This window comes from Eretmochelys imbricata, chromosome 1 (genome assembly GCF_965152235.1).
Source record: "Eretmochelys imbricata isolate rEreImb1 chromosome 1, rEreImb1.hap1, whole genome shotgun sequence".
In the NCBI taxonomy this organism is placed as follows: domain Eukaryota; kingdom Metazoa; phylum Chordata; order Testudines; family Cheloniidae; genus Eretmochelys; species Eretmochelys imbricata.
Genome location: NC_135572.1, coordinates 219,739,784 through 219,757,395, shown reverse-complemented (window position 1 = coordinate 219,757,395; position 17,612 = coordinate 219,739,784). Strand labels below are relative to the sequence as shown.

The window sequence follows — 17,612 nt, the reverse complement described above, 5'->3', positions numbered from 1 at the left end:
ACGGCCAGTAACAACTCCAGCACCACAGGCAGGACTGAATTCCCAGCGAAATTCCCCACAACACACAAGACAACAACTTAACACTAAGATAAAGATACAGCACCATCTATTGGTGGAAATACTGTCTACACTAATCATTACTGTATTTTCATTATTTTTTCTCTAAGGGCTTGTCTACATGGCCCTGCAATTTGAACTGGAGGGGTGCAAACTGCACTGTGCACTAGTATTCTTTCCTGTAACTGCCCCATATAAACCCTACAGGTGCAAATAAAAGGTACATAATTTGCACTGCCATACTCCTGAAACAGGACTACATTAATGTAAACGATGTAACTTTTAGTTTGGCTCACAGGGTCTACACGGGGCAGTTATAGTGTAGCACATTAGTATGCACCGTTACACCCCTGTACTTCAAACTGCAGGGCCATGTAGGCATGCCCACAGCATTTAACCCTATAGTCAGCCTTGCTAGCTTGTTACTATTATGACAAAGTCAGGTTGGGGTCCTGTTGGGTTCTGGGAAGTGGGCGGGTATATTAGCCCCAGAATGAGAAAGGCAAGAAGCTGAAAAGGGGTTACCTCAGGTCAACTAGGGACACCTGAGCCCAATTAAGGGCTACCTGAGACTTTCAAAAATGCCGCCTCAGGTGAGACACAAGCTGCTGCAGGGCTAGTGGCAGCAGGGAGAAAGGCTTTGCCAGGTTGTATGGTTGCTCTTCTCTTTACAGTGGAAGCTGCCTGCCTGTTTAGGGGAAGAACTGGTACTCCAGGGCCAATAAGAGGAAACACGCCCCCAGAGAAGGATAGGAAAGGGTATTCCCTTTTGCTTTGTGTTATGAACATATTTCTTTTTGTTTGGTGGCGGGGCACTCCTTGAGCCTGCTCTGAGACCTACTTGGAAAATATTGAGAAATAAATCCCAAGCAGGAGAATAAACACCATCCGGAGCAGGGCTGACTTACTCCAGGCCTCCACTGCCAGAGGGGGAAGCAGTGAGCCTGCTGGGGTGAAGGAGATGCCTTGCCACACTATCTAGTGGTCAGTCAGGACCTCCCCTCCTTGTTTTAATGCTCTGATGTGAAGGGATACTGGGAACAAACTAGACAGTATCTGTTGGTCCCAGAAATATGATGTGGGTCAGACTGACAAGGGGACAGTCACATGACAGGGGCCCCCTAATCGTTGGCACTAGCTGTATCATAGACACAAGCAACACACTGATTGTGTGGGTCCTATTGTGCATTAGGGTAATTGCGGTTTTCTCTGAACTGAGTACTGACCTAAAGCTGGTACATCCTAGGGACAAGGATCAAGGGGGGGGGAGTGGCAGGAGTGACTGATTCAGCACTGAATGAGGCCAAATGGAATGGTGCCAACTTTCCCTTTTGTTTTTCCTGTAATGGGCTGAGTAATTGGGAAGGTGCTGTGAGGTGGACAAGGCAGAGAGATGCTCTGTCCTTTAAATGGCACAGTCCCCTTCTTACTTAAATCATAGAATATCAGAGTTGGAAGGGACCTCAGGAGGTTATCTAGTCCAAACCCCTGCTCAAAGCAGGACCAGTCCCCAGTGTTTGCCCCAGATCCCTAAATGGCCCCCTCAAGGATTGAGCTCAAAACCCTGGGTTTAGCAGACCAATGCTCAAAACACTGAGCTATCCCTCCCCCTCAACTTGCTTTACTTGCAAAAGAGGGGCTGTGTGGGTCTTTTTTAATTCATAGAATCATAGAATATCAAGGTTGGAAGGGACCTCAGGAGGTCATCTAGTCCAACCCCTGCTCAAAGCAGGACCAATCCCCAATTTTTGCCCCAGATCCCTAAATGGCCCCCTCAAGGATTGAGCTCACAATCCTGGGTTTAGCAGGCCCATGCTCAAACCACTGAGCTATCCCCACAGTGATCAGGTTATATGTAGTATGGAATTTTGTGGAAGACCTAGTGAATAGTGCTCTTAAGAGATGACTAGGACTGGACTAGCAGGGGGCTGCTGGGCAGGACTGAGTGGCACTGGCAGAGCTGTGTAGGGAGCCCAGGACTGGACTAGCAGGGGGTTGCAGGGCAGGACTGAGGGGCATTGGCAGAGCTGTGAAGCAGATACTTTGCCTTGCCCATAATATTCCTGATGATTCATCAAAGAGTCATGCATAACTCCATTGCCCTTTTGTTACTTTCTTTTTGGGATTGCCTCTAGCTCTAACTAGAAATTGCACACATCATTGCTTACATAGGCCCAGCAATCCACCTAAGGGAGAGACAGCAGCATATTAAACAGCTGCCTGTGATTTGTGTATGCAGCAGCAGGGGGCACCAGAGATTTCTCTGCCCGCAGCACCAAATGGGCATCCTGTATGCCTGACTTTAAATCACACATGTACCAGTGGAAAATCAGGCTTTTCCAGTTGTCCATGTTTCTTCAAAATCTGCAGGGTTCTGCCCACCGATGTCTAGAACATTCCCTGAAATTTTGGAATTGGTCAGCTGGGGTGTTTATAAGTTGTTATTGCACTACAAGAGAGAAATGCCATTGAGTTTACTAGCAAAAAATGTTCTTCAGTTTCATACCACTAAAGTGTGTGGACAGAACAAGATAACCAGGACCCAGGCATGTGGAATTTGAGAAGTTTATTATGGGAAATGTTACATGCTTTGGCCAATTGCTGTTCTCAGTCTGACCGTGGAACCAGGATAGTGTGTGGTCTTATAGATCTGGGGGGAGTTCGTGGAGGGGACCTACACACTAGAGCTGAACCTAGCCAAGTCACCTACTGCACAGTCACAGCGTGCGGTCTGTCAGACTGTAAGTGTAACATTTACTAACAGTCTATAGTCAGAGGGAAATAAGCTGTCCGGCTTCTTTCCTCAGTTCACATTCCACGCTTGTCCTGTGAAAAAGAGAAAACACAGAGTAAAAAACCATGAGTGATTATAACAGGGTGATGCTCTGTCCATCCTCTGATGCTCCAGAAACTGCTCAGACCCACTTTCTTTTAGTGTTCAGTCTGTATTTTGTTCCAAACCCTTCCACCAACACCTGTACAGGGCAACATCACAGTTTTTAATCCTACATGTTTCACTCCATCTTTACCAGGGTCCTAGGAGGAAAAGAGATTTCCCTCTCTTGGGAACTTTCAGCCTGGACTCAGCTAGCCAAGTCCTCCTTCCCTTGTAGCACTTCCTTCCTGGCTTCTATCAGGTTAGCCAGCTAAGGGCTAATGTGTTCCTTACCTCCCCAGCCTCCCCTTCTGATTAGCTAATTGCTCTAGCAGCTGTCCCCGGGGGAACTAATGGAGGCTAAAGCCATGAGGGTGCTGTTCAGCCTCAGCACTCTGTCACCACAATGAAAAGGGGGAGTCTGCACCAAAAAAAAAAAAAAAAAAAAAAAAAAAAGCCCAATTTTCTCCCCAGAAAATGTCGTCATTCTGTACAGCTAAACAGGCCAGTCCTGAAAGGGGGGTTCTATTAATTACATGAAACAGTCTGTTTGGGCCCATGCAGAGCAATCCTACATCCCCACCCATGCTCTCTCTTTCATCGCTGTAACTCTGTGGACTTCATGGGAGTTACTCTTGATTTATGCTGGAGCAAGAGAAATCAGAATCTGCCCCATGGGCTTTAATGGGAATTCTGGTTGCGCTAGGAGGGAAAAATCCACACTTAATCCCACTTCCTTTCGCCTCCTGCTCTACAAATCACTGCAGCTGTAGAAATCAGCACAGAGATTTTCACCATGTTTTAGGCAATTTCATGCCCCACGTTTCACTTTTCCATGAAGTTCCCTGAAGTGGCTGTTACAGCATCAGCACTGTGAGACGTTTCAAATCCTGAATATGCAAGAGTTCCGATTCCAGAGTCACTTTCAGCTGATGTGTGGGATTTTCAAAAGTGCCTCAGGAGTACATGGCCCACTGACTTTCAATAGCACGTGTGCTCCTAAATCATTTAGTTGCTTTTGAAAATCCCTCCTGATGGGCACATTTTCTCCTCAGGAATAGGTTTATTTTCACTGTAAAAAGGGATTCACTTCCAAGCCCAACATCTGCAAAATCTTGTATATTTTTCCAGTGACATGGGCTCATTTTCAAATACCTCAGAGCATTCTGGATTTGGAACAACTCTTCCTTTCTTTTAACTACATCTCTGCATGCCACCCACTCTCTCCTCCCCCCACCTTCCCCTCTCCCTATTCTTATCGCTCTCTATGTAAAGTATCACTCACACGTTACTCTAATCGCTGCAGACTTGCAGCTGCTTTCCGGGTGAGATGTCTGACCACAGGCTGTGCTGCACTCAGCAAGACGTGTTTGCTTGGAAAAGAAAAAACCCAAATGTCACATTCTATCGAACCACGGCTGTAACCGCCATATGAATGTCCCCTGCCCCCATTACAGAATATTCCCAACTCACGAAAACCTTTGAGAAGTTGAAGACTGTGTGATGCTTCCCAGGGGTATCCATGGATATAAGGGACCTAGCTACCACTCACCCTGAGCATGAGGAAGCCTTGTCTGCACCTGCTGTGGGTCGGTTCTCCACCACCACCAGCCTGGGGCAAGACAAGCACTACCTTCCAGGCCCCACTCTCTGTACTGGTTAATGATAGATACGCTCCAACCCCTGAGCCCTCCAAGCATCCACCTGCAGTGCGAAGCCCCCGATCCACTGGACGCTCTCAGCTTCTCCAGATCTGCCATTCCCAAAGAGCAGTACAGCACAGCTCTGCTTTACACACAGCACTTAGATTTGTCTATAGAGAAAGTTTTTTGTTTTGTTTTTTAAACAAAGAGCAGAGAGTCAAGTGATAATAAGCAGACATTTTGGAAACAAAGTGTTACATATAAAATAAAATCGTAACATGCATTCTAGAGCCTATACTTTACTTGTCATATCAGACAGAGCAAAAACTCACCCAAAATCCTTCCAGCGTATTACAGCCAAGCTAGGCTGCGATCTTCCATTCATGATACAAGTATGCTGACCTCTTGCCTCCTCAGTGGAAAAGTGCAGAGTGTGTTTCTGTCCCTACAGCTGTAGTAAAAAAGAAATCCATTGTCTTCGCTGGAGACTTTGCAATCACTTGATTAGCATTTTGCTCAGACTGTAAATAGGTGTTCATTCTGAAGTATACAATACCCAATTGAATTGTAGACAGACCAATAGATAAACATTTTCTGGCTGAAATAAACTTGTTTATCCACTGCTGGTGGGTGCATTCAACTCACAGAACTTAAAACATAATTTTCATTATATATGCATAACTCCTTACATATTAACCATACATATATTTTGCAATGATTATGATGGCCAGTGTGACAAGATTTCAGTAGAGACCTTGCATCAGACTCTGACAAAGTAGTATGTAAATACCAGACCCAGAGGGATCCCTGTAACATTTATGCATCCCTGTGTCTTCCACCAGTTGGCACCAAGAGTTCCCCCTGCTTCACAGCCTCCCTTGTTTCAGAATGACCTGTCTTCACAGCTGATCTATAAACTCTTGGGCAGAATCTGACATGTTCAGAAAGTCACTAAATATTTGATGAAACTCTCTTGAAATCTCCCCATTTTGGACTGATCCATTCCCAAGGCAGAGCTACAAAAACCAGGCAGTGTCTGGTGAGTTCCAATGAGTCTACTGGTCGCATCTGGGAGGGGCATGGGGCTAACATCCAACACACAGACTGGTTGTGGCCTTTTGTCAATTGTGGTAAGGTACCAGCAGCAAAGGGCAAATAAACATCACCCAGTTTAGTGGAAATAGACAAGGATCTCAGCCAGGCCTCCTACCTCTTTTATAGTAATTACATATCAGCACTGAAGCTGGTTTGATGTTGGACAAAGAAAGTTCTTGCTCAGCTGAGAAAGAGAAACTGATATTCTTTTGTGAGACCTGGGAATGGGAGGACAGAGGAGGGCATTAGATGTTTTCTTTTAATATCAATTTCTCTCTACCAAAGACCTACTGAGGTGGATTCCAAATACACGGGGCTCCCACCTTGCATGGCACCATCACCCCAGAGAGTCCCTGTTCATCCAATCAGTTTCTTTACAGTTGTCTTGTTAAGATTTTTGGCCCTGAGACTAAAAATTTTCAAAAGGCATCTGTTTAAAGCTTGTGGACATATATAACACCAGGGGGAAAATCTCTCTTTGAATTTATGTTCTCCATGTAAAAGGGTTGTTCTTGGTTTCCATCTGCATCATCACACAATCATCCTGAAGCTTTAAACAAAGAAATGGGAAAGAGGATCCATTATTAACAAGCATTAAACATAAGAGGTGTCCCAGATCCTGCAGAAATGCCCATGTGATGATATTATGACCCACCACTTCCTTAGCTACTGGGAGTAGTGGCAGTTCTATTCCTGTGAAAGAACAATGGCATCTAGTGGTCAAAGTGGGAACTGCAAAATAATCACTGGGGGCAAATTTTCAAAGGTATTTAAATACCTAGATACCTATAAAATCGGTCTCTAGGTTGTATGTGTGTGGCCTAAGCTAGTCTGCAGCAGTTTGACAGGAAATCTACACACAACTTGAGTATAATGTTTGTTTCATTAAGTGGGTTACTGGTTGTATGTAATGAAGGGGATGGCAATGTGTCCTGAGCCAAGTGGGCTCCAGTGAATGCCCACAATGCTCAGAACACTGGTTGGCTGACCCGGTCCTCTCCTTTTATCCAGCTCAGGGTATAACAGCCTGTAACCCCCTCTGCCCCTGGGGTGGTTTATTCATGTCGCTTCCATCGTTTACCTTCCGCAAGGATGATCTGAGAGAGATGAAGCCTTAGAGCATCTTGCCATCAACAGTGGCCATGCTGGAGCTATTGCATATCCGGCATTACTGAAACCAGGGAGACTGGATCAGTCTACATCATGAATGAGGAGGAAACGTTCTGCTCCAGAGCACGAATAGCCTGTGAAGACCTTTCTGATTTACCTGTTGCACTGTGGCTACTTAATGACATGGAGGAGAGAGAGGGTAGCGAAGGGCCCCCTGGAAGGACCGGGCATGAGAGGAGGCCTATTAATACAGTGCCTGGTTTCTATGGTGCTGGTGCTCTTTTAATACCTAGAGCCAGAAACTGTGCTTTATGGAAACACCCTAAGTTCCATGCAGGGTGAGGGAACTAATGTTCCAAGTGTTTGACTAGGACCATAGTACAGAGACACGATCCAAAATTATTGGACTTTGTTATCTGGGGGCCTGTGATGGGGTGGAGTAGGCCCAAAGGCCCCGACTGGAGGCCTCAGGGTTTGCCACACCCATCCCAGGAAAGGAGCTGTGGAGAGATCCTCCAAGAGGCCTAGAGTGGTTACGAGGAAGCAACCAATCAGAGGGGCTACTGGAATGGCCAATCAGGGGCCAGCAGGGCCATATAAAAGGAGCTGCAGAACAGATCATCAGTTAGTTGCTGTTTGGAGCTGGAGAAGAAAGGACGGCGTGCCTGGCTGGAAAAGCGGCAGGAGCACAGGCAGCTAAGCAGGGGCAGGGACCGGGGGAATAAGAGGCTCCTGCCTGGCTGCTAGGATTGAGCCAAAGACAATTTGCTAGCAGGGAGTGGGGGAGCAATGAAGGAGCTCCCGGTTGGCTGCTGGGACTGAGAAAGGACTGAGCCCAGCTCTAGGAAGATAGTGTCTCCAGGGAGGAAGCCCTGGGGATATGGCCCCATACAAGGGCTGGGACTACTTAACGATTGAGCCCAGGGAGGAATCATCCCCATTATAAAACAGCACTAACACTGTACTCAACTATTTTGTGTATATGTGCACTCTAGGGCATTGCTGGATAGAATCAGAAATGCTTAGTTGTGCACCAGACTCTATACTGCTAACATCTAGTGGAGAATCTCCTTTTGCTCCAGTCATTGAGGCCCAGATTTTTGGGGCAGGAGAAGCCAAGTCCTATGCACACAGTCACAGTGCAGCCCTCAGGGGCCATGCAGTTCAGCAGAGTGACAACAGGGAAGTCCTTGGGTGCTCCAGATTTGTAACAATATTCCTAATCGATAGTCCTGTTTTAAACCCTCTCCTCCCCTGTTTCCCAGTTGGCTGGTTCTTATCACTCAGGGAGCTGGGGCAATGGTGGGAAGTGACCTGGCTGAAAGGAGCAGATCAAACTTTGCTGCAAGGCTGCTGTGCAGGAAGCATGCACTGTCTGCAGAGAGAGATTGAACCCAGATATCTTTTTGGGCATGAGGATGTTGTATCTCAGGACTGTCTATAACAAAGAGAAAATAATCCTAACAATAAAACCCCAATCACTCCCATCCTGCATTTAACACTCTGGCAGTTCTCAAACACCTTTCTGACAGATCTGCCTCTATACTCTCTATTAGCTCTTTAGAGTAGAAGTAACTGTTTTTACTAATGTAACCCTTCTGCCAGGTGAGGTTGGGTTCAATATCTAGGGATCCCTCTTAACAACAGAATACAGAACTGGCCTGAGTCCCCACCGGTAATCTGGGAAAAATTACACCGCCCTTGGGCACCTCTAAGAGTCAATACTTCCCCTCTGGCAAGTACTGAGTCTGAGTGTAGAAAAGAAAACTTTCAATAAAAAGGGGAAAGGAAGCCAGCATTAATTTGGGGAACCACCACAAGCATGTGACCATGAGCAAAACCCCCAGCCCACAATACACTGGGCAGTGTTCTTTGCCTCAGGTTCTCACCTTGCAGTGTGAAAGTCCGACAAACAAGTGTTCCCTTAACATGCCACTCCCCTCTCCCTCCACCACATTGCACTCACAGTTGTTGTGCTTGGTCAGCAAAGATGCAGAATTCAGAGGTGCGTTCGGGTGAGTTCACCTCCCACCACAGTGGGTATGGGGGAGGGGCTGAACAGTGCCTCAGCGGCTTGCTCCACCCTTCACTCTGCCTTGCTGCCTGCTGCCGCCACTGCTTCATCGTTCACCCTGCCGCTGGCCGCGTCGCTGCCAGTCCCTCGGCCGCCAGCCGCCTCGTTGTTCACGCCACCACTGTGCCGCTCTACTGCCACCTCTGCGATGCCTTGACGTCCCGCCCCTTAACACAGCTCTCAGTAATTTCAGCCGTTAGAAGAGCAGCCTTGCTCCTAAAGCAGACTGGTCAGTCTCTTGTACGGGAGATACTGCCCCACAGCAGGTCACACGCACCTGGGCATCAGCCACTTCAGCTCTAGTGATCTGTAACAAAACAAGAGACTCCCAAATGAGTATAATCCGCTTAGTTATTAAACAGTAGAGAGCAAAAGGGTCAGAACAATGTCTGGGACTCTCTGGGCAAAGCCTATACCTACTATACCACCTCAGTCAGCCACCCCCAACTACTTCTCCGCTAGCCTTTGGCACCCCTACCCCTGCTTAGTGAGTGCAGTAAAGTTGAGGGTGACCGCGCTCAATCAGGGCAGGCCAAGCACAGTTCTGCTGCCCCCACTCATACAACAAGGACAACAACCTTTCCTCACCCCTGCACCCAACACCACAGTAACCTGCAGTCCTACACCAGCTAAAAGTGGTCATCTGGGCAAAGCTGCTCCATCACGCTGCACACCTTAGCACAATAGGCGTGCCTATGCAAACAAGGCTGGTTCCTGAAGTCTTTCCCCCCAGCTGATCACTAGATGTCAGAGAAGAGCTCATTCAGACCCTGCTTAAATCAACTTCAGGAGCCACATCCTATAATTGTACTGAGCCTTTATCTGGTAACAATGAATGCCTCTTCATTACCCCGCCCTACCCCCCTTTTACCTCTACCAGATGTGTCACTGATCCCAATATCTGCTTTATCACACCTTCTTCCCACTTCATCCGCCCCTTGTAATTTCATACCAATACTCTCTACCCTAGACAGAAAAACCTGGGGGAGGGGCTGTCAGGAAACCAGTATAGGCTGTAACACAATATGGACAAAAAGCTAAAATCCAGGTAAGGCTCATTCTGCTGGACTCAGGCTTCAGACAGCTTTCCCTCTTCATTCCCTGCTTCTCATGGAAATGTCATTACTGCCTTACACAGGACTAGGGTTGCCAACTTTCTAATCACACAATACCGAACGCCCTTACCCCATCCCTTCTCTGAGGCCCTACCCCTTCTCTGCAGTCCCACCCCGCACTCCATTTCCCCCTCCCTCCGTCGCTTGCTCTCCCCCACCCTCGCTTGCTCACTCACTCGTTTTTACCGTGCTAGGGCAGGGGGTTGGGGTGTGAGAGGGGGTGGGGGCTCTAGCTGGGGGTGCGGGCTCTGGGGTGGGGCTGGAGATGATGGGTTTGGGGTGCAGGAGGAGGCTCTGGGCTGGGGCAGAGGGGTTTGGAGTGTGGAAGGGGGCTCCAGACTGGGGCAGGGTGTGGGAGGGGGTACAGGCTCTGGGCTGGTGGTGTGGGCTCCACAGAAATGAGAGGTTTGGGGTGCAGGACGGCGCTCCAGGCTGGGGCAGGGGTTTGGGAAGGGGAGGTTTGGGAGGGAGTTTGGGTGCAAGAGGGGGCTCAGGGATGGGGCAAGAAGTTGGGGCACGAGAGGAGGTTCGGGATGTGGACTTCGGGTGGCACTCACCTCAGGCAGCTCTCAGAAGCAGCATCTCCTCCCTCTGGCTCCTAGGTGGAGGTGCGGCAAGGCAGCTCCGCGCACTGCCCCTGCCTGCAGGCGCCATCCCCACAGCTCCCATTGGCTGGGGTTCCTGGCCAACAGGAGCTGCAGAACCGGCGCTCGGGGTGGGGGCAGCATGCAGAGCCCCTGTGGCCACCCCTATGCCTTGGAGCCAGACGGATATGCTGGCAGCTTCCCAGGAGCTGCATGGATCCGGGCAGGCACCCTGCCTGCCCTGCTGTGGGCGGCCAACTGGAATTTTAAAGGCCTGGTCAGCAGTGCTGACGAGAGCCGCCAGGGTCCCTTTTCAACAGGGCATTCCGGTCAAAAACTGGACACCAGGCAACCCTAGTCCCCATAGTAAACAACCATCCTACAGGGATAACTCCAGTTCCCTGAAATAGTAAGGGCTAAGTTGTTCTTCGATTATGTGATTTGGCCACCCTGATAGTGCATAGTGCATCACTTTAAAAGATCCCATTTTGGTTCTTATTTCCAGAGCAATATCATTAGCTGAAATAGGAAGGTCATCTAGGAAAGAGACTCGATACACAGAGTTTTCCTCTCTGTTTCCCTGTGTAAAGGGGCAAACAGGACAGTGCTTCTGCAGTAGCATGTTTTTCTGATGGTCTATAATAAATGGCATACAGGTACGCTGCTAAGATCAAATCCCATCGCTTCAGCCTTGCTGCCACTAATGGTGGAACGCCTTTGGACCCAGTATTTTTACCAGTGGATTAAACTTCCTAACACTAATAACAGTAGGACAATGGAAGAGACTGCCTTGGGAGGTTGTGGAAGCATCTTCACTGGAGGTTTTCAAAAGGAGGCTGGATAACATCTGTCTTGGATGGTTTAGAACCAACAAATCCTGCATCTTAGCAGGGGGTTAGACTAGATGACCCTTGCGGTCCCTTCCAACCCTATGCTTCTAAATCAGTGATTAAGGTCAATTGTTTCCTAAACAGGTATTCATGGAATTTAATAACCTCCCGAACGATGCTAAAGCTTCTTTTTTAATTTGAGAGTCTTTTCTCTCAGCCTTTGATAATGTTCTGCCAGCAAATGCTATGGATTTTTCACTCCCATCTTTACAAATGTGTGAAATGACAGGCCCAATTCCTACAGGAGAGGCATCACAGGCTAAGTTATGGGTAGGGCCCTGAGAAAATCTTGGGTTTTTTTGTTTTTGTTTGTTTTTTAATTACAGCAGTCACAGGTAAAATAGCAAATTTCACAGGATGTACACAGAATGCCATCAGTAAAAGGTCACTGCTGCATTCCTTTGTATAAAAACAGACACTGAATCACCCCAAACTGCTGCAATTTCCCCTACAACGGAGCGACAGAAGCAGGCATCCATGGACAGTTTTACGTTGAAGCAGAAGTTCAGGTGAGGCTATAGATTTCCCCAAGCATGAGAACGTACAGGTGCCCACTTTTACTTTCCTACTGTAGGAAAAATTGCAGTTCTGGGCTAATTCCACAATTTCTGTGCAGTCACAATTTTCTCAGGGTCCTAATTATGGAAAGCTCAGTTTTACAATCTACCAATAAACTGGAACTAGTTTCTTTTTCACTACCTCAAAAGTTTTATGTTCCTTTTCCATCCAAACCCACTGTATAGTTTCTGCAATTAATGTTGCTAAATTTGGAATGAATCTTCCATAATAATTTAACATGGTCAGAAACAATCTAAGCTCTGAGACAGCTATAGCACTGGAGCGTTCTCAATGGATTTTGTATTCTCTTTTAATAGGTAAACCTCTTCTGCATCTACACAATGCCTCAAACAAGTAACCTGATTTTGAAAAAGAGCACACTTATCTCTGTTAACTTTACAATTTTTTTGCAATCTCTTTAAAGTCCCCTCTAGATATTTTAAATGTTCCTCTGAAGTCCTCCAGTTATTAATAGATCTTCTAAATAACAGACACCACCATTTACCTCCTGCAGTGCCTGATCTGTTATTCATTGAAACAGAACAGGTGTGCTAGCTCCCCATAGGGTAATCTTTCATACCTAAATACCCTTGTGTGTGTTTTGTGGACAGAAATGTTTTTGCATCTGGCTACATTGCCATCTGCTGGTAAGCTTGGGGCAAGTCTAGTTTGCTCGACTTCATTCCCTCTGTCAGCTTTTGCAAATAAATCTTGTGGTTTAGGAAATAGATATTTATCCATCTCCAGCCTGGGGTTTATAGTGACTTTATAATCCCTACAAATTCTTACACTATCATCACCTTTCGGGATACACACAATTAGTACAGTTCCTTCACTGGACTCCATAGAGACAGTATACCCTGCTTTTCAAGTCATCCAGTTGCTTTTCCATGGGCTCTTGGAACAGAGCATATGGAACAGGTGTAGTCTTCAGAAATTTAGGACTGGCCTTTGCTTTGCTGGTGTATGTCTTTAACCAAACCCATATCTGTACTAATTACACTGGTCTTTTAGTACCCCCACTCTGTCTGGCAGATGATGTACCACAATCCAATTTATTCTTGTATAGCCAGTCTCTGACTATTACTAGGAGGCCATTTCCTTCCATTACAATTAATTTTAACGGTGAACAGACACCTTTATAAGTTACAGTGACAGGGAGACAGCTTAATACCCCTCTCTGCCCTTACTGCAATTCTGTAAAAGCACAATAGTTTCTTACCTCAGATAACATTTTTTTTGTAAGCGCCCTCAGAGATCATGGTCATTGCCACTCCTCTATCTCTCTCCATTGTCAATATCACATCATTAACCTTTACATTAACATAATACAGGTGATGACATCTGTTCAGTCTCCACCATGTACAGTTATGTGAAATGGTACAGCTCACATATCCTTTCATCTGGAGACAACCTGCCTCCGGACCCGACTCTTCCTAGTCACTTAACTAGTTCCGTGGCTCCTATCTGCAGACATTGATGGCTTCTGCTCAGCGTATTCTTTGCTGTTCTGTGGGGCACTGTGGAATGACCAGGTGACGTTTTCCCTCTTACCGCACTTCTTGCGGTGCAGAGAAATAGTGCTCCTGCTGGTGTGATATCCCTAAACCATGGCTCCCTCTGTTATGTGCTGAACCGTGTTGTCATCTTCTTCCTCCCCTGCTGAGTCCCTTCTTTCCAGGCCTGGCATGATGGGGAGAGTTTATTTTCAAATTTTGGTGCATTTTTCTTTATGGATTCAAACAACAGAACAGTCTCCACAGCTCCCTCTAGTAGCAGGTGTCACAATTCAGGGCAACTGCACCTCCCCTCAGGGGTCCAGCAAGGGCAACCACTCTATGGGGTAGTAAGAATTTTTCCCCTTAAAATACCAAGGAAATTAACTGCCCCAAACCTTCATTAATACAGAGTTAGGTTTACTCAGTGCGGCCTAATGCCCTTCCAGAATGTGGACGGGGGTAACCTTAAACCTCTGAAAACAAGGAAATAAAAAGCTAAGGTACAAACCATTTGTGCAATGCAACCTTTACTCTGCCCTCTGAGTGATACTCCAACATGCCAATAACACACTGCCCTTACAGATACTACAGACACTCTGGGAACAGAGCACATACGCACCGTAGGACAAAGTCCAGCATCTACTCTTTGCTCAGGCAAAACTCAAGTTTAGATCAGGCATAGCCAACAGCAGCTACCTACACACAAACACTAACCATCCCAGATTTGCTAAATGTTACTACCTCTTCACCCTTGCCCTGAGGATTCCTTCTGAGACATTGCCTTCACTGACTCCTCACTAAGGACTGGAGACTAGTCACATAGACCACCAGATGGCTGACGATCCCCATAGCAAGACACACGCCCGGCACCCCCTACTGACAAAGCCTATAAACTCAATGCTGAAATGAGGAATACTTGATCCCTCAACGTACAGATGCAACTCTCCTCATACCACAGTGACAGAGCAGCCAATTTGCTCCAACTGCTCCACCATTCAATACGGTTACACCTAAGGCAGCTGGTGTGCGTGCAGATAAACGGTGCAGCTCAAACCACTGGAACACAACAGAACACAGTAGCATGTTCTCTTAGTCATTCCTCATGTCTATTTATTATGGCATTATCTTTACTGAACCACCTTATCTCTTCCAAAAGGTAAAGAGAGAAACTTGTATCTGTCCCAGAGTGTAGTAAAAGTGCAAAGATCAAATGACTCATTATCTAATGTGACTTATCAATATCCATCTTTCTTATCTAGCATAATAAATGTGCTTTTTTACCAGCTAGTCAGGACATCTGCTGGTGTGGGGATAGAATAATGCTGTATCAGTATAGTCTTATTAAGGCATCTGGGATCCAAACAAATCCTAATCTTGCCGTATTTTGTCCCAGTTATGATTAAACTGTTAACCCATGGAGTGGGTGAGTTCACTTTGGCTAGGACTCTTTCCTTTTCTAACTGTCTGAGTGAATTTCTGAGTCTGTCACTGCAAAAGGTGTAGTTCCGCAGCCATGCACTGTATGACAAGGGTGACTGATGGGTCTGTATATATGCGATCCTTCCCACAGAATTCTCCTAGTCCCCTGAAGAATTCCAGGTGTTGTGCAAGCAATTCTTCTTAGTGCTGTGTGCTTTTGTGTGCAGCATACTCATTCATACATACTAGGTGTACCCGTATGCAGGCTTCTCTGCCTATCAGTAGTGTTGTAAATGCCTTAGTGATTAAGTCTTCATCACTAAGGTGAAGTCTTCAATTGAAGACTGACCTTAGCTTTAACAGTTGCTGTTGTTAAAGTGACTTCCCCTTCAGAGTATATTCTGGAATCACCATATGCTATAAGCACATCATCAGACTGCTTTATCTAGATGGGACCTGCTATCTTTCTCAAACACTGAATTGGAAAACATTTAGCTTCCACCCCAATATCAAGATTAAAACTTCATAGGTACCTTCCTTACATACAGTGTAGGATACCAAGGTTCTGTGAGCAAGCTATATGATTTCTAACAGAGCTATAGGATTTGTTTCCCTGTGACACTGTATACACAAAAAGAGATTGTTCACATTCTAGTTCAGTCAGAGATTTGTGGCTTTGCCTTTTGGGTAAGTGTGTTGCTCTGCAAATAGAATAGTGATTTAATTTTCCACATTTGTGGCATATTTTTCCATAGGCTAGGTGTGTTGTACCACAGTGTGTACAGAGTTTTTGTGTGAGTGGTTGGTATGCCTGCTTTGCTCTGACGCACCAGCAGCTGGGCCCTCCCCATGAGTATTCTTTTGTGTAACAGCCTCTACAAACTTGCCAGTATGTGGCCCAGACGGGATCTCTAGTTGTGTTTTTGCGGCTTGGGAGGCTCTGCGAATGCCTATTCCTTTCTGCAAGCCCAAATCAGGTTTCCACTTTCCTCAACAACCTTTCCTTTAGCCCTTTATCAGTGACACTAAGCACAGTACTCGCAAAAAGAAAAGGAGTACTTGTGGCATCTTAGAGACTAACCAATTTATTTGACCATAAGCTTTCCTGAGCTACAGCTCCCGGTGAAGTGAGCTGTAGCTCACAAAAGCTTATGCTCAAATAAACTGGTTAGTCTCTAAGGTGCCACAAGTCCTCCTTTTCTTTTTGCGAATACAGACTAACACGGCTGCTACTCTGAAACCTAAGCACAGTACTGTAGCTGAGAATATCCTTTTCAGTGTTTCCAAACACAAATGCTTGCTTTTTGCCTCAGCTCTGTGACATACTTGTCTATCTGCTCTTCCCCTAAGTGTAGGTGAGGCCACTACAGAACTGGTGCCGTTCAAACACAACATTTTTCTTACGGTTACCCTAGTTCCTAAGCATTGTGAAGACCTCATCCAAAAGAGAAGCATTTTCAGCTGGCTGCTGTGAGAATGTTATAAACTTCCAGAGCTTCCGGTAAAATGGCTACTCTTATCCCCTGTTCTTTTGTATCTGCTCCCGAAGTTTTCATATAGATCTGGAAGGTTTGTTCCCATCTCCAGCAGGATTACAACAGAAAGATACAGGTGGGGTTGGCTTACAGTCCTCCCTCTTCCAGACATATATATATATATATATTGAAAATAGCCTTTTCTAGTTTAACGGCTTTAAGTTGGCCCTCACTTGTGTGTACTCACTGTGTCTTTATTCTCTGCGCCTTCGGTGAGGTTTCTGCTGGTCTGTGCACGGCAGCTTCTGCTGGTCTGTGTCTGTGGCGCAGTTCGCACCATTTGCGGATACGCCGCGTCCTGGCAGGAGCGGCTACTTCCCGCAGCCCGAGGCCCCCGGCCGGCAGCGCCGCTTGCAGAGCCCCACAGCGCCCGCCGCAGCGCTTCGACCCCGGGCACGGCAAGGCGGCGCCCGCAGGCGGAGCGGGGCAGCCGCCGGGTGTCTCTGCCCCGCGTGAGAGCGCCCGGGCGCCGGCAGGAGGCGGCCGCGGGGCCCGTTGTCAAGAGGCAGCGGCGCAGCCCGCCCCCGCCCCGGGCCTCGCTCGCACACAGCTGCGGGCACAGGCTACAGCGCAGCCGCCCTGCGGCACGGAGGGAAAGAGGCTGAACGCGCCCGGGAGAGGAAGGATTCACCGCGGACACTGCACCCCCCTGCCCCGGCCAAGGGAGATCGCGCCGAGCCCCGGGGCCTGGATGCTGGGACGTGGCAGGGTCTCCTCCCAGCCGCTCGTAGCCGTACCCGGCTGGGAGGTGGGGGCGAGGAGCTCTGATGTTTCTGCTTCAGAGACACCAGAGAGAAGGGTCTGGTGGGACCCAGGGAGGTGGCTGGGGTGTCTTTTCCAGTTGGTTTCCGATGGTAGCCGTGCTAGTGAGGAAGTGGGGGCTAGCCCGCGAAAGCTTCTGCCCAAATAAATGTGTTAGTCTCTAAGGGGCCCCAAGGACGCCTCCTTGTTTTTCCAACTGGCTGGAATGACAGCGCCACTCACGACAGAGGAGAAATAACAGTGTACGTTTTCTGAGCTCCGTTCTGTCTTTCCTGGTACTTGAGGACAGTGTGTCAGGCCAGGGAGACCAGGGTATGTTGCAGAAGTGAGGGCAATGTGGAGAGACATGGAGCAGGGCTGGGGGTTGGGTTCAGGAAGGAAGGAACGCATTGCACC

At 47.4% G+C, this 17,612-nt stretch overlaps 1 long non-coding RNA gene across 4 annotated transcripts; it reads right to left on the bottom strand.

Moving 5' to 3' along the window:
- Positions 1-2,608: 2,608 nt before the first annotated feature.
- Positions 2,609-17,020, bottom strand: LOC144269061 (uncharacterized). 4 transcript variants are annotated; one of them, XR_013346881.1, is made up of 7 exons: positions 16,642-17,020; positions 8,747-9,161; positions 5,994-6,220; positions 5,786-5,888; positions 4,908-5,026; positions 4,218-4,305; positions 2,609-2,883 (listed from the first exon to the last, which is right to left on the bottom strand). It is a non-coding gene; the product is annotated as an uncharacterized LOC144269061 (long non-coding RNA). The 4 variants fall into 4 exon arrangements; XR_013346880.1 differs by lacking the exon at positions 5,994-6,220 and having other exon boundaries at positions 16,642-17,009; XR_013346882.1 differs by lacking the exons at positions 5,786-5,888; positions 5,994-6,220 and having other exon boundaries at positions 8,670-9,161; positions 16,642-17,008.
- Between the last annotated feature and the right edge of the window lie 592 nt (positions 17,021-17,612).